Here is a 15,710-nt window from a genome sequence, read left to right on the forward strand (position 1 = left end):
TGCTTGTAAAATGCTCCAGTCATCCTGTCGCTGTGTTATCGGTCGTTGGCAGTTGAGGTAGTTGAATATGCCAAACGTCAATTCGGCGCATATTTACGCAGCAACGAGTTTTTTGGCACTCCCAAATTACAACGTGCCTGCGTTCAATAGCACCATTCTACTTTTCTGCTCACTGTGCGCAAAAGAAGGTACTCACCATTTCACTTCGATCGCATTACTTAGCACACCTACTTTAAAAAAGCTGTACACAACAAGAATAATTCTTGCTTAGATAAGGAAAACACTTTCCCACGCAGTTAGTACAAACATAGGTCACCTAACCGGCCTTAAAAGGCGATCTTCACGGTATACTCTCAAGAAGTAAACAAAGCGCGCTCTGTTTCACACCACACACGCATACACACACACATAACACACACATACACGTATATATATATATATATATATATATATATATATATATATACCGGGGGTTTGAAATTGAGCTTTCCGGAAATGTTCAAAAGCGTCTGTGGCAGGTAGCATACTTCTTACTGTTGAGCTGGGTTATTCGAAGAGGCGGACATTATTAGCACCAGAAATCGAAACACATATTCAACTAGTTCACAAAAATTGACTAATGAACATCTTATTTAATTATTTTACGACAAATATTGTACTTTACGAATTGTAGCCGGTGAGTTCGCAAGACGCATCCACTTGAAATGAATTTCAAGGATGACACAAGTTTCGAGATAATATTTCCCAAAGACTGGGACGAAATACACGGGCGTTCCAGTTACTTCTGTGCTTCAATGTATAAAACAGCATTTTGGCAAAAAAGTAAGTGGAACGACCATGCATTTTTACGGTGAGTTTGATGGCGCACATCTCCAAACTGGTGTCATTCTGGAAATTCATTCCAAGTGGATACGCCTGACAAGCTTACTGGCTACAATTCGTAAATTGCAATGTGTCATAAAGTAAATAATAAAGAAGTTAATTAGTTATTTTTGTTAATTAGTTGAATTTATGTTTCGATTTCACGTGCTACTAATGTCCGCCTCATCGAATAACCCAGCTCAATGATAAGAATTATGCTACCTGCCACAGGCGATTTCTAATAATTCCGTAAAACTTAAAAATGAACAGCCTGTATATATACGTATACGAGGGGACGTCAAAAAGTCAAGGGACTTTTGAGAAAAGGTACAGTTATTCTAAGGATAGAAAACTGAAACCTACATGATTTTTCTACATAACCTGCCTGCAATTCAACGCACTTTGCCCAACGTTTCACAAGTTTTTTTTTGATTCCGTCGGAAAAGAAAAGTTTTTTTTTCGTTGCACCTTTAACCAATTTTGCACCCCATCAATGACTTCTGCATTGTTTGCAAATCCTCTTCCCCTAACCACTTCCTTCAATGGTTCAAACATAAGACAATCGCTTGGAGGCAGGTCTGGACTGTATGGCGGGTGTTCCAGCAATTCGAATCCCAACTCCTACATTGTTTCGGCCGTCGGTATGGCAGAATGTGTGCGAGTGTTATCTTGCTGCAGGATGACACTTTTTCGCAGTTTTCCACGACGTTTGGATCTGTTTGCACGTTTCAGTTTAGTTCGCAACACATCACAATAGTTCTCACTGTTCACAGTTTCGCCTCTTGGGGTGAAATGGGAAGTCAAAGTAAAGTCAAAAGTGAAATCTGCAATCACATCCGAACGTCGTGAAAAACTGCGAAAAGGTGTCATCCTGCAGCAAGATAACACTCGAACGCATTCTGCCAAACCGACGGCCAAAACAATAAAGGAGTTGGGTTTCGAATTGCTGGAACACCCGTGATAAAGTCCAGACCTGCCTCCAAGCGATTTTCATGTGTTTGGACCATTGAAGGAAGCGCTCAGGGAAGAAGATTTGCAACCGATGCAGAAGTCATTGGGGCGGTGAAAAACTGGTTACAGGTGCAACCCAAAAACTTTTTATCCGACGGAATCAAAAAACTTGCGAAACGTTGGGCAAATTGCGTTGAAGTGCAGGCAGGTTATGTAGAAAAATAATGTAAGTTTCAGTTTTCTATTATTAGAATAAATGTAGCTTTTCTCAAAAGTCCCTTTACGTTTTTACTTCCCTTCGTATATGCTACAAAAGAGACTACTATCGCGAGCCAATGGAGTGGACAGTATTGGAAAAACGGGGAAAGGATAGCGTGTAAGTAACATTGAGAGATAATTACATGAAGAGACAGCACATTTCTGTGCATTGTTCATCAGGAGAACACCATGACCACTGAGACACTGAAATTATAGCAATTACAGCTAGTCCTAGATATTGCATTTTTAATGAAAACATTGGTGTTACAGCTGTAGCGCCATACGTTGTATTTATTATACCCAAGAAGGTGGAAGCCATTATTAAACCAAGTGCAAGGTGCAACGAGTGTAGTGCAACAGGTGCAAGGTGCGACTAAGTGCTACAAGTGCAAGGTGCAACATTCTACACAGAGGTGACGGGGCCAAGAACACAGCAGCTTATGAATCATTGTTCGTTGATTTCTTGCGTACACAGAACAGAATAATTCAATATGTTGTTGCATAAAGCAGATATGCAATGCAGAAGATAGTTTTGTGAAAAATTTTGGCTATATCGGAGGTGTATTTTTTTGTTCGTTTCAATGCAAAAAACTCTAAAATTTGGCAAGTTTTGCGATTTTCGAAGTTCAACAACCAAAATGCAAAGTAAGTTGCAGAACAGAGATTAAATACAGTGTTTTTTTTTCTTACATGGAACACTTTCTCAAGAACGAGTCCACATGAGTTACTAAAATTGCGTCAGCTCAAATGATTTCTCTGCCCAGGTGGGCATCATTTCCAAGAAAAAAAAAAGACCCGAAGCAATCCATTTACTGAATAAACCAATTACAATGGTTACTTTTCTCTATTTAGCGGGTTTACGGCACGTGTTTGTAGTGGAAAGTTGAAGGAAATCTTCATAAAAGTCGCACTCTGTAGTTCTACATTTCAAAATGGCGATGTCGACCAAAATAAATGTTGTGGAGTATTTGGTTCACTTGACCAGATTACATACGCTGCCCCACCAAACGCGGCTCTCTGTCCAACCCCTATGTGACGTAAAAGCATGGCGTAAAATGAAGCGCCCGTTGCAATTTTTCTCTTCCCACAATCTGATTTTGATTGAGGCTGTATGCAACTCCCAGTAGGGTGCATAGCCACCTGAGCAGCATGGGCGAGGCTGATGAACTTTATCGCACCCTATATCTAAGCTTACCGTATATCCGGTCTACTACGTCATTCTGGTGTCTCACCACGAGCCATGTTTTTCAGTGGTGCGTGCGTGATCCGGTAGATCGATCGAATAATCGGACAGCAATTATTTCGATTTACATGGTCGTTTTAAAATGTAGAAACGCGTAACGAGATCTTTCTGACGATTCCCTTTAACTTTCGGAAAATAAAGACGTTCCGTAAAGTTTGTAAGAAGTTCATAACATTAAGTACTTTATTTGCTCAATGGAGTGTTTTTTTTTTCTTGCAAATGATTTCCTCCTGGGTAGAGCTTAAACTGTAGTGGTGTTAGTCTAGTATATATGGCGCGCTTTAAAAAAGTATTCGAAGCAAAAGAAAGCCCTCTATATTTTGCTGCACGTTCAGCGTGTAGCAACATACCCGCGAAAAAAAAAAAACAGAAAAAACAACAATACAGCGGGACTCGTTTTTACAGGGCAAAATAAAGAATGCTTGGAATATTGCGGGCTTGTGCAAAGATGTTAATTTACGTTATTTCCACTAACCAATGTGTTTACAGTAGGTATAACAAGCATGAAAGCAGATTTTTTTTTTACCCCAAGACAAATTTGGAACCTTGTGCAGTTGGAGGAGTTGCGTTTTCCGTCTTGTCCCAGTGAATAATTTTTTATGCCAGAAGGATATGAGGCGCTTTAAAAATGATCGGCTTCGCAATGTATTGAGATATTTTTTCTATATTTATAAAAAATTCTTAGGAACTAGAAACAGTCGGGACTGACTGTCCTCATCTAAACACACCCGGAAGAGAGATATAGGGAGAATACAGTTCACCTATCATTGAACCAAGCAGGAGGGTGATACTGCTGAACAAGCCCACATCTCTCTTGAGCGTTAGACCTCGCTGTCGGTCTGGAATGTCCCCAGGAAGCAGACTGCAGCTAGTATCCTCTGCTCTTGCTGTGACATCTTCGCGGCTGCTGAGCGCACGGTACTCAGTCCGCTTTGCGTTCCGTGGATCATCAGAAGAGGACGCTTTCTTTCTACATATGAGAGCTGCAAGACATATAAAAAACAATACAGTGAAATAAGCGCAAGAAAACGAGATAGAACTCGCGCTGCCTGAGCTTTCTTTTTCAGAGTCAGAGATTGGTTGACAGGAAAGAGCAAAGTGTGCTGACCACGCCGTGTCGGCCTACGGCGTGGCTGAGACCTTAACGCCTGTAAGAAATATGCGGTAGGCAAGAAAAGGGGCGGAGAGATGACACAGGCACGAATAAGAAGCAAACGACTGCATAGATCTGGCAACTCTACTCGGATAAGCTCATCTCCAAACGCTGAACGCGCTGAATCGGAACTCAACCAATCCGGCTGCGAGTGCATTGTCTGGCGCATCATGCTGCCAAGCTGCCTTGCGTTTACACTTGACATGACATATCAGTGAGAGAGAGAGAGAATAAACTTTTATATGGAAAAAAAGTAGGAAATTCTTCCTCAATAAGTGGGGGCTCTCAGGCCAGGGCTCCATTGCCATGCGCGACTACGCGAGCCCGCTGGATCAGCCGTTGCTGTTCCTGCCAGCTTGAGCTGAGCAGTGCAGACTCCCAAGAGGAAAGGGTAGGGTTGGGTATAGGAGGAACACCCGAAGGGTTACGGGAATTCCCATGTCCCGGCCACTGGCGGCCGCATTTCGATGGGGCGAAATGCGAAAACAACCGTGTACTTAGATTAGGTGCACGTTAAAGAACCCTAGGTGGTACAAATTTCCCGAGTCCCCCACTACGGCGTGCCTCATAATCAGATCGTGGTTTTGGCTACGTAAAACTCCATAATTTAGTGCATTCCCATGTAGAGTGGTACACCTGTGGGTTTGGCCCCACAGTAGGGACAGTAGGAAGGGTGTAGGGTGGGATGAAAGAGATGTTCCATGTGTAGACAAGGAAATTAATTCGTCTGCAGTTTCCGCCATGCATCGGCATCTGCCCTATTAAGCGAATGATGAGGAGAGGGATAGTTATGGCGGCACTGTCGGTAGTACTGCAGCGTCGCAGTACAGTGTAGGCGCTCTGCCGGTGCGTCGTCTGGGTTCGACAGCTCTTCCGATGGAGCCTAGAGTTACTGTATATGCTCCCTACGGGAGCAGAGTTGCGTATAACTTTTCCGGCGCCGATCGAACCGCTATTCTCCGAGCGCCATCACGTGGCCGAAAATGACGTCAATTGTTCAACTGCGCCGCTGCGAAGTTGAACAACTGCGGATCGTCGAGCGTGCGGCGTGCGTTTCATACGGTGGCTCTTGGTTGCAGTTACGTACGGTATTCGACAATATTAACTCAAGGACCTTGGTGAAGTGATACGAAACACATCATATTGACAATTGTATTCCAGTATGACGGGGTGCAGCGCACCCAACTGTGCACAAACAGCACGGAAGGCGGCAAAGCTTTTTACGCGGTGCCGTGCGGATGGACAGACGTGTGCCGGCGGCTCATATGGTTGCTACGTATGGGCCGAGACCGAACGGTTCCCAATAGGACCAGGATATGCAAGGTGAGTTCGCCTTGTTTACGCGTAAAGCAACATTTATCTCGAGGAACACCCCTGTTAATGCTGAGATGCGTGCGCCTGGCATGAGAGGTTGTTCACTTGTAAGATTTCTGGCGTATATGTGCTGCGCGATACAGGCGCGAGACAAAGCATGAACAACACATCGGAGTCGCGCTGCGCATATACGCCAAGAATGTTAACCATGTTAGCCTACCAACATGCCCAATTCGCTGTGTTGCTTGTATGATTGCTCTGACTATGTGGGTCTAAACAGTCTATTCTAAACATTAAAGACTAACAGTTGCAATTTGCCCACTGCAGCCTGGTTTCTCTCTCCTCTGTTTCTTTAATTTTTTTGTCGGCGTTCTAATTGTCCATGTAACGTTGGTTGATGTACGTGCTAATGTTCATTGTTTTGTAGTAAGCGAAAACCTCGCTCGCTCCCGCTTATGAGAGAACTGTGATAGCTTCAGCGTTTACCACCCGCAATATCTTGCTTGTTCGATCGGCCTTAGTTGAAATGAGGAATGTAAAATTCTGCCTGTATGTTTAATAAGCGCTATGTTATAGTAAAGTTACGTTAATGACCTGCATTCTCATGTTGGGATGGAGGGTCATGCACAGGCATACAGATGGTGGTCATCTGCACTCCTAGTTTGTTCTAGGTATATTTACAAGACTCGCGGGCTTCTGCTAGGTATCAGACAAAGCACGGCTGTTGAATATTGCACATTGACTTGATACAGTGTCTTGAACCACTTCTTCTTCTGATCTGAGTAGTATGAAGAGATCAAGAAAAATGTGTTGTTATATTGCAGTCTGCAATGTCTGAATAATTGCTTTGCAAGTTTGCCATCTTGTTGTGATTAGTGCAGTAAAAATAAGCTGTTGTTACTCTTAATAGCTTGTTGCCTTTCCAGTTGCTTTGAATTATCCCCCCCCCCCCCCCGCCCCCAAGGCTCCACGAACCCGCACTCTTGCCCTGCTGCCAGCAGCCATTGGTCATCCATTCCCTTGTACGAAATAAATTTGATCTAGAAGCTTCTGCATCTTGAATCTTTTTCTACTTGCAGATTTTCTACTTCGAAGCAGCTATTTAGTCTGCGGCAAGAATGAATCGTAAAAAATAAGCTTTGCATATAATGTGCGCATGTGAACATTTGAAATGTGTTTAAATCTACGTGTCTGCACCGCACATCTCGAAAACGTGCTGCTGCTGTGAACGACGGTTAGTAATAAATGACACTCTGTTAACGGCCACTGACATAACATAACGCATGATAATTGTCATGGGCGTAGATCATTAATCGGCTGGTTTCGGCAGCCAGTATGCCCTCACATAATTGGACACCTTACGTGTGTGAAGTTTTCTTGAAACACCCTTCAAAACATTTCTTGCCTTCCGGCCTCAGCGAGAAAACGTCATATGCATGCCTGAAAAACATTGCAGCGCGTTTTGTTGCAAGGTATTGCGCGTTTGCACTCGAACTTTTGAGCCGTACGTTCGTGCGTGGAGTTGTATATGTGCGTGTATACGTGTATGTACAGGGTGTTCAAGATTAACCTTTACGTAATTGTTAGAAATCGCCTGCGGCAGGTAGCATAATTGTTATCATTGAGATGGTTATTTGATGAGGCGCACATTCGTAGCACGAGAAATCCAAACACGTATTCAGCTAATCAGCAAAAATTCACTAATGAACTTATTTAATTACACTTTAGCCACGGACATTGCAATTTACGAATTGTAGCCGGTGAGTTACCAAGATGAAGGCATCCACTTGAAATGAATTTCCAGGATGACACCAGTTTCGAGATATTTCCCAGTATGGGACGAATTACAGTTACTTTTGTGCTTTAATGTATAAAACAGAATTTTGGTAAAAAGTAAGTGGAACAACAGTGCATTTTTCCGGCGAATTTTGATGGCGCATATCTCCAAACTAGTGTCATTCTGGAAATTCATTTCAAGTGGATATGTCTTGCTAACTCAATGGCTACAATTCGTAAATTGCAATAGGTTGTAAAGTAACTAAGACGTTAATTAGTGAATTTCTGTTAATTAGTTGAATATGTGTTTCGATTTCCGGTGCTACTAATGTCGCCTCATCGAATAATCCAGCTCAATGATAACAATTACGCTACCTGCCGCAGGCGATTTCTTAAAATTCCGTAAAGCTTAATTTTGAACACCCTGTATGTACATACAAATTAAGAGTTTCCGGCTACGCCAAAGGTTCGAGCATAGCTTGCATTGAAAAGTGTCATCTTGCTCAGCGCTTGCGAAGAATTTCCGCATGTAGCCCGCGACCAGCAGAGAAAAAATCACATTATTTTACCCTACGGGCAACCATGGCGGGATGTGATAGCATCGCGGGGGTGCGCATCGAGTTTGCCGTTTCGTTTCACTTGGCAACACAACCCAATGAAAGTTAGAGTGAGAGAATGTAATGAGAATGTATTGTATTGTTGCTGAACTGGCGTCGAAGCACGCGGACGGCCGCGTTACGATGACGTTCTTTCTGGACGCTCCCGACCTTGCTCAGGTTGTTGTCGAACCAAAGCCGGTCGCACACGTTGGAGCTGTGCCCGAAGCTCTGATCGAGGAAGTCGCGCTTGAACCGCGCGTCAGCACCGTGGAAGCCCGGGCGTTGTAATGGCCTCGAACGTGTTGCTGCTCTGGCCGCACACTTGCGTTGCCTCGTCGTTTCAGAATCGGGAGCTGCCGCTCGACGCTGCCGTTGCGCTTCGACTTTCCGACCCCGGAGTTCGGGGTCGGCTTGATATCGCTGACGTTCCACTTCGGCGTGCCGAGCCCGTGTTGCTTCCGTAGAAGTTTCCAGCCGACGTTGACGTTTACGTTCGGCTTCCCTGGCCCGAAGTTCGGGGTCCACTTGCCGACGCTGACGTTTACGTTCGGCTTCCCGAGCCTTCCTCTGCTCCGCGGCGGTGGCGCTGCCGCTGCAACTAGCGCCGAAGTTGGCGTTGGTCATGGCGTTTCGCACATCGTTGCACAGAGAGAAAATGACGGAAGCACAGCGAACGCGCGCTTTATACGGCGCCGCGACACTTGCGCCGCCTACCGGCGTACCCTTAGAGAGAGAGGGAGAGAGTGAGAGACAGAGTTATATGCAATGATTTGCTGCGCCACACCTGTAGTGGAGAGTGGGAGAGAGGAGGGGGAGAGCGCACACCTGCGTAGGAGAGGAGAACGAGGGAGAGTTGCGCATGCGCAGCATGGGTGCGGACGCCGCAGTACGGACATTGCTCCGAGCATAAGATGCTCTCCGCATCTAAAAAAGCAAATGAAACACCACGAGGCATTTGCCTCCTGCGCGCGCGAGGAGTGGCTTCACTGCATAGCTGGAACATAATGGCGGACCTATGCGCAACTCTACTCCCGTAGGGAGCATATACAGTGACTCTAATGGTGCCCGGCCAATGAGACCTCTGGCGACCGCAACACCGACAGCGTGTTCCAATGCCGACACCGCGTTCAGGCAGACCTGCTCCGTCAATGCCGTCGCCTAGCAATCACTTACCCAGCTTCGCCCAGCCATGTCATTGCTTCGCGCCGCAATTCGTGCTTTGCTTAGTCATGACATTACTTTGTAAAGCTTGGCAATGACGTCACACTGATTATAGCGATCATGACGCCGCGACGGCGGCACATACACCGCTCGTAGACTTTGCACTGAGTAAATGTAACATGGGATGCCAGAAGAAGTACAAGACTCCCAAAGAAGAAGCCCTTCAGCTGGAAGCTTGTCGTGTCGCCAGCCGAGAACAAATGCGGCGATTGCGTGCTCATCCGGAGTATCATCCGGAGCCTAGCAAAACTTTGCCGTACGTAGCAAAGCTTAGCCGAGCCTAGCGAAACTGGAAGAAGCTAGGTGTTGACCAGCTCCGCTGTTTCTCCAGCCTTGCACAACGTAGTGCAAGCTGCGCTAATTTTTTTTCTCTGGTAACTCGGAAGGCAAGTAAAACCCGGCGCAACATTACTGATTTGCGCTGAGTAGCAAAGCTAGATACAGCAGAGTGCAACACCTGTCCAAGGTCCATGCGGCTGCGGTAAGATCTCCGACGCAAGAAACGCCCAACCAGCGCACGGGGCCATTCATTCTGGTTTCGGTAACCGTGGCACCGCCAACATTTCAATAAGAAACACCTCAGCCTGCAGGCACGCAGTACCCACTCCCTTTTCGAGTACACACTGCCTCCACTGAAAAGAAACGGGGAAGGAAAAATCGCGTAGACAGGCGTGTACACCGTGACTAACGAAGACTAACAGGCATTTGTGAACCAAGCGGAGCCGCTGTTGTGACCTGTAAGCACTCGTGAACCCCCTGTAGTGACCATGGCCTCTACAGATTAACGCGTGTGTGGACTGCAGCATTTATCACCTATGGCGGCTCAGTATTACGCTTGCGCTGTTGAGAAACGAGTCTTACACAACCCCCAGCACCTGACCAGGTCTTGAATGTTTCCGTGTCATCCGAGAATCTGCATAAATCGTGATTCTTTCTTCAAGCTTTGCGACCAGTTTCTCTTCTCGAAGGAGCTGGCTCTTTCAGCCCTTTACTGCAACTTCTGCCTCCATCCGGAACTCCCTGACCCGAGACCATGCGAGCTCTGCCGTTCTGAATAACCACTGATCGCCACTAACGCCAGCGCCACTTGTGTAATGGTCAGAGAATGCCAGGCATCGTCTCAATAGGCCTAATGGAGAACCCACAACTAAGTGTGCCGACAATCTTTAAACGTCCACGCCTCAATTCGATGGGGCACAAAATGCTGAACGGCTTGTTAGAGTGTTCTAACAGCGGAGCTGTTAAAGCTTTTCGTTTCCGCTGTGTAGCGTTCGCAAAAACTCGCCTAGCGAAGACATCACTACGCGTTGCCTAGCAACCACCTGCCACAGCTGCGCCTTGCTTCTCCTAGCTCCGGAAATGCTCCTCCGCCGCCGTGCTAGCGATGACGTCACTGCGCGTTGCATAGCGCAGCTTTCAACGCCGACACCGCGTTGCAATGCCAACACCGCGTTCCAGCAGACCCGCTCCGTCACTTACCCAGTTTCGCCCAGCCATGTCATTGCTTCGCGCCGCAATTCTTGCTTTGTTTAGTCATGACAACACTTTGTGAAGCTTGGCCATTCCGTGACACTGATTATAAAGATCATGCCGCCGTGACGGCGACACACACAACTCTCGTAGACTTCGCACTGACTAAATGTAACATGGGAGGGCCAAATGAATACAAGACTCCCGCGCGAAGAAGAATCCGTTCAACTGGAAGCTCGTCGTGCCGTCAGCCGAGATCGAATGTGGGGATTGCGTGCTAATCTGGAGTATCGCACCGAAGCCGCTGCTGCTAAACAGCGACGAAGGGCCGAGGATCCTGAGTTCCGAGCACGGGAAAGCGAGCGTAGGCGACTGAATGACCAGCAACGTCGGGCAAGTGATCCAGGCTACCGATTCATGGAGAATTTCCAGCGTCGAGTCCGTCAGTCAACGAGTGGCGCCGATAGCCGATTCCAGCGGGAATTCCTCGGCGTCGAGTTTGGCCACAGCTGCCGCGTCTGTGACCGGACGTCATGTGTCCAGTAAAACTTGGCCAAGCCTAGCAAAACTTAGCTGAAGCTAGCAAAACTTAGCCGAGCCTAGTAAAACTTAGACGAGCCTAGCGAAACTTAGCCAAGCCTAGCGAAACTTAGCCAAGCCTAGCGAAACTTAGCCAAGCCTAGCGAAACTTAGTCGAGCCTAGCGAAACTGGAAGAAGCTAGGTGATCACCAGCTCTGCTGTTTCTGCAGCCTTGCACAACTTAGTGCAAGCTGCGCTATTTTTTTTTCTTGGCAGAAAAATAAAACAAGAGCACTTGGGACTACATAGAGCCATATTTTTTTTCGAAATGACCTAATCCCTAATTTGCGGCTTCGTATTAAGTCTGGTTTTTGATGACGTGACGGAACCCTTCAAGCCCGTCTATGGCTTTGAGTAACTTTTTGAATGCGCACTCCTTTGTCATTGAAATGGCCAACAGCCGACTTTGTGACTTTGCGGAAGCAAAAAAAAAAAAAAAAACGATCGCGCAGCTTTTTTTGCGAGTGCCCTTGATTGAACCAGCAAAGCGCAGTGCTCTCATCCACACTAGAGAAGTTGGATGAGCGGCCACTCAAAGAAAACGTAATTCTTGGACACTGATATATGCTTTCACATGGATATCAACGCGAACCACTGTAAAGGCGCCGTTGCGTTACCTATTAGGTAACGGTTTGTGCGACAGATTGTGATTGTGCACTGTGTGCGTTATCTTTCACTGAGACCTTGACATCGTATGGCTATGTGGCGCCTTGCCAAACTGTGCGAGGCATCCTCTGGGTAAGCTCACGTCTTTCCTTTGCTTTCATATGTCTCTCTCTCGTTATACTGCACCACTCTTACAAAAAGGCAATCTGGACGGCATATTCCGTATTTCGGTTGTTTGAGAATGTCAAACTTGCTAAATTTATAAGAGACACGTCAATCACAATTCGGTTAAAAAATCAAAGCTCCTTTTTTGGAAGAAAGCTAGGTGGTTGAACGCGAAGCTTTCTCCCATGCAAACTGAATCAAAATCAAAGTCCAAAGCCAACGACCACGCAACGAATCCAAGAAATGCTGAGCGATCTGACGCGGTGCGTATGTGATTTGATTGCTTATTTAGGATTGTATTTTTTGAAGGTTTTAGTTGAACGAAGACACATTTCGTTAAGCTGCATAGCCTTTATTTTAGATCATGTAGTCATTGATTACACGCACACACTCACACTTTCACGGACGACTCCACACTTGCGTCGAGCTTGGCCAAATTAGCCTAAATGGGCCTCTGCATTGTGCACCACCACAATGCTCCAGCCTACTCTGCATTAATAGTGTGCGATTTTTCGACCCGCATTTACATCGCAGTGTTCGAATGCCTTCCCTACTAGCCAGATTTAGGACGCTCAGACGTTCTTCTCGTTTTATTTTTCCTTTGGCTAGGTCCGTTGCGGAGGCGGTATTTTGGGATGTCACGATAATAAAAAGAAGTGGCATCACCCCTGTAATGCTTAAGCGAAGGCAATTTCCGAGGATGCTTCTGCAATGGAAGAGGTGGAACAACTGTATTCTTCAACCACTGTTTTGTAGGTGAGGACTTTGATGTAACCGAAGGTTTGACAAAGTGGGTTTCTTTAATGTATTACACAAACTGTTGGGACAAATGGTAAACGAGTGATAACAAGTGTAACGTCTACATGATCATCTTGGCTTTAATTATTCTTGGTATTGAAGTCATGACTACCACTAAGATTTGAAACTGATTGCGCCTGAAAGTACGCAGTCGCAAATATTTCTTAGAGCACCGAGCCTCATGCTCATGCTCATGCATGGATTTGTGCATAGTCTTGAATACACAAGCCGCCCTGCTCCTGTGTTTGTAACTGCTTCCGTTTGAAGTTTTTCAATCACCGGAGCATTGTCTTCTTCGTTCAGCATTGAGCAGTTTCGGTAGCACTTTGACCTGTTGTTGCTCTATTGTTGGATTATGACATAACATATGCGCACTTTTGTCAAAGAAATTTATCAACGTGTCGACATCTCGCGTTGTGAAATCGAAGCTTTACGCAAACACTAAAAGTACTTCTACGGTGCGATAGTTGGTATGACACATCTTAATTCCATAAGTCGTGCTATCTGATAGGTTGCAATAATTATACATGTGTTTAACGTTTGCTGCTAGAGTGCGCAGGATTGTAGTAGAACTTCATGCAAAAGCTTTATCACCTTATAAATTGGGTCAATCTAAGGTTGTGTAAAGAGGAATGTGGCTGATGGATAGGTCAGGTAATGGGAAATTCACGCAGGTGGAGTGCAACAGGCAGCGTAGTAATGAAGGTAAAGTAAATGATGCTGTGCCGCTGTTGCAGGACTTCAATTTTCTACATGTCAGAAGGAACTGTCGGCAATTTGTGCGAGACACAAAACAAGGACAGACAGTAACACGTGCAAAAATATGGGCGTTATTACTTATCTGCACGGCGTTATCACACAGGCGAAAACAAAAAATAGAAAACGAATCGCAGAAAGAAATACAGCTAGAGAAATTTTATCTCGCTGACGAAATTCAAACGTGCAGTTGGCGTTGACACGATGTGTACCACCAGCGTTCTTGTCAACCCCTTATTGTGGTTATGCGCCATAGTGTAAAAAATCATGATCATAATCAACACGCAAACACGCTTCTTGGCCGATCCCCCATTGGGGGTATGTGTCGTATTATGCAAATAGTGATCATCAACACGCGGCTACCCCCTAAAAGAGGTAGTTTGTGTCGGCACGAGAGATAGACACGTGCGATTGTGGTCTAATATACGTATTCCGATGAAGCGTACAAATGTCATTCGGAACGTTTTGCGGTCAAGTTGTACCGGCTCTAAAGAAACCAGACAAAAGCGATTGTGGCCTATTGGCTAGAGCATCGGGTTACTGCCCTATGGGCGCCCAAGGTTCGACTCCCCCTGCCAGACGTGCCTCGTTTTTTTTAAGAGTAAGGAGGAATCTAAGGAGGCGAGGCGAGAGCCCGACCAGTGACCGACCGAGTTAGGCGAAACCATTAAAAATCAAGCAGAATGCATCATTTGGTGATGATTATCTACGTTATTGTGATTAGCACTGAAGTGGCATTGCTTACGTGATTTGGTGATAAGAAATTGATTATTGGTAAATATTTTGCTAATTCGGTTTAGGTTTCTCAATTAAGGATCGTCTGTTCGGGCACATACCCATTGACCCAAGTTGTATACTAGATCAGAGAAGCAGCCAGCAACAAGTTGTCTGTCAAAGCTCAAATACCCTGTAGTTCATGTAGGCACGACAAGGCTGCAGCCAGCACACGCCTAATGGCCCAAGCTAGTAGGCAACTTGGGTCACTGGGAAGAACAGCATAAGGAGGATAGATAGATAGATAGATAGATAGATAGATAGATAGATAGATAGATAGATAGATACTCCTCTTCATTTTTTTGTAGCCCAGGCAGGGAAAATAGACGAAAATAAAAAAGTTAAAATTGCTTGGGGATCAGGACGCGGGGCAATAACTTCGTCAGGCTCCTTCAGGCGGAGGGCACGTAGGCTCGGCGGGTCTGTAAGCTCGTAAACCGGAAACCCGGAAACCTAGCTGTGCAGCAGATGGCTGCACCTGTGTTCACGTTTTCTTCGGACTTTCTGTGAACTGCACGCATACATCGCGAGCGTCATGTAAGTGAATAAGCAGCTGCTATTGCGCAAGGTTAGTGCACGTTTCCTGTTTGCGTGTCAGCGCTCAGGACTCTATTTGTCGTCCAAGCAGTGCGGCTTATACGCTCACGACAATGCACAAAGAGTTTCCCCAGAAACTAAACGCTCGAGGAACTCTTTGTGGCTGCATCCTTTGGGGTGCATAAAGGATATATGAACCTGCTCATTTGCCTGTTCACTTGCAGGTTTTCATAATTATGCAAGGCAGTTCGGTTTCAAAGAGTTAATGAAGGAAAAGAAAGGCGACAGCACAAATGAGTATTTACCCGCTGCGACAGCTTAGTATCTATGGCGCTATGCTCTATGCGAGACGTCGTGGGTTCAATCCCGGCTCCGGAGGCTGTATTTCGATGGGCGGCGGAATGCGAAAACGTTCGTATGCTGCGCATTAGGTGCACGTTAAAACAACCTCAGGAGGCCAAAATTAATCTGGAGCCCCCACTACGGTGTGCCTGATAAACATATTGTGACTTAGACGCATGAAACCCTAGAGTTTAGCATTTATTTTAGCTGCAAAGAAAACGCTTTTCTTTTGTGCAAGAAAATAGCAATTAAAAACAGTTACCTGACAGTGGCCAGCCCTTTCTGTGGCCTAAATTTCGATACTTA

General features: G+C 45.8%; 1 pseudogene; it reads right to left on the reverse strand.

Moving 5' to 3' along the window:
* Positions 1 to 15,710, reverse strand: part of LOC119464611 (large neutral amino acids transporter small subunit 1-like) — a 28,107-nt pseudogene that overhangs the window by 11,759 nt on the left and 638 nt on the right.

The sequence above is a fragment of the Dermacentor silvarum genome, chromosome 9, assembly GCF_013339745.2.
Source record: "Dermacentor silvarum isolate Dsil-2018 chromosome 9, BIME_Dsil_1.4, whole genome shotgun sequence".
Taxonomy (NCBI): domain Eukaryota; kingdom Metazoa; phylum Arthropoda; class Arachnida; order Ixodida; family Ixodidae; genus Dermacentor; species Dermacentor silvarum.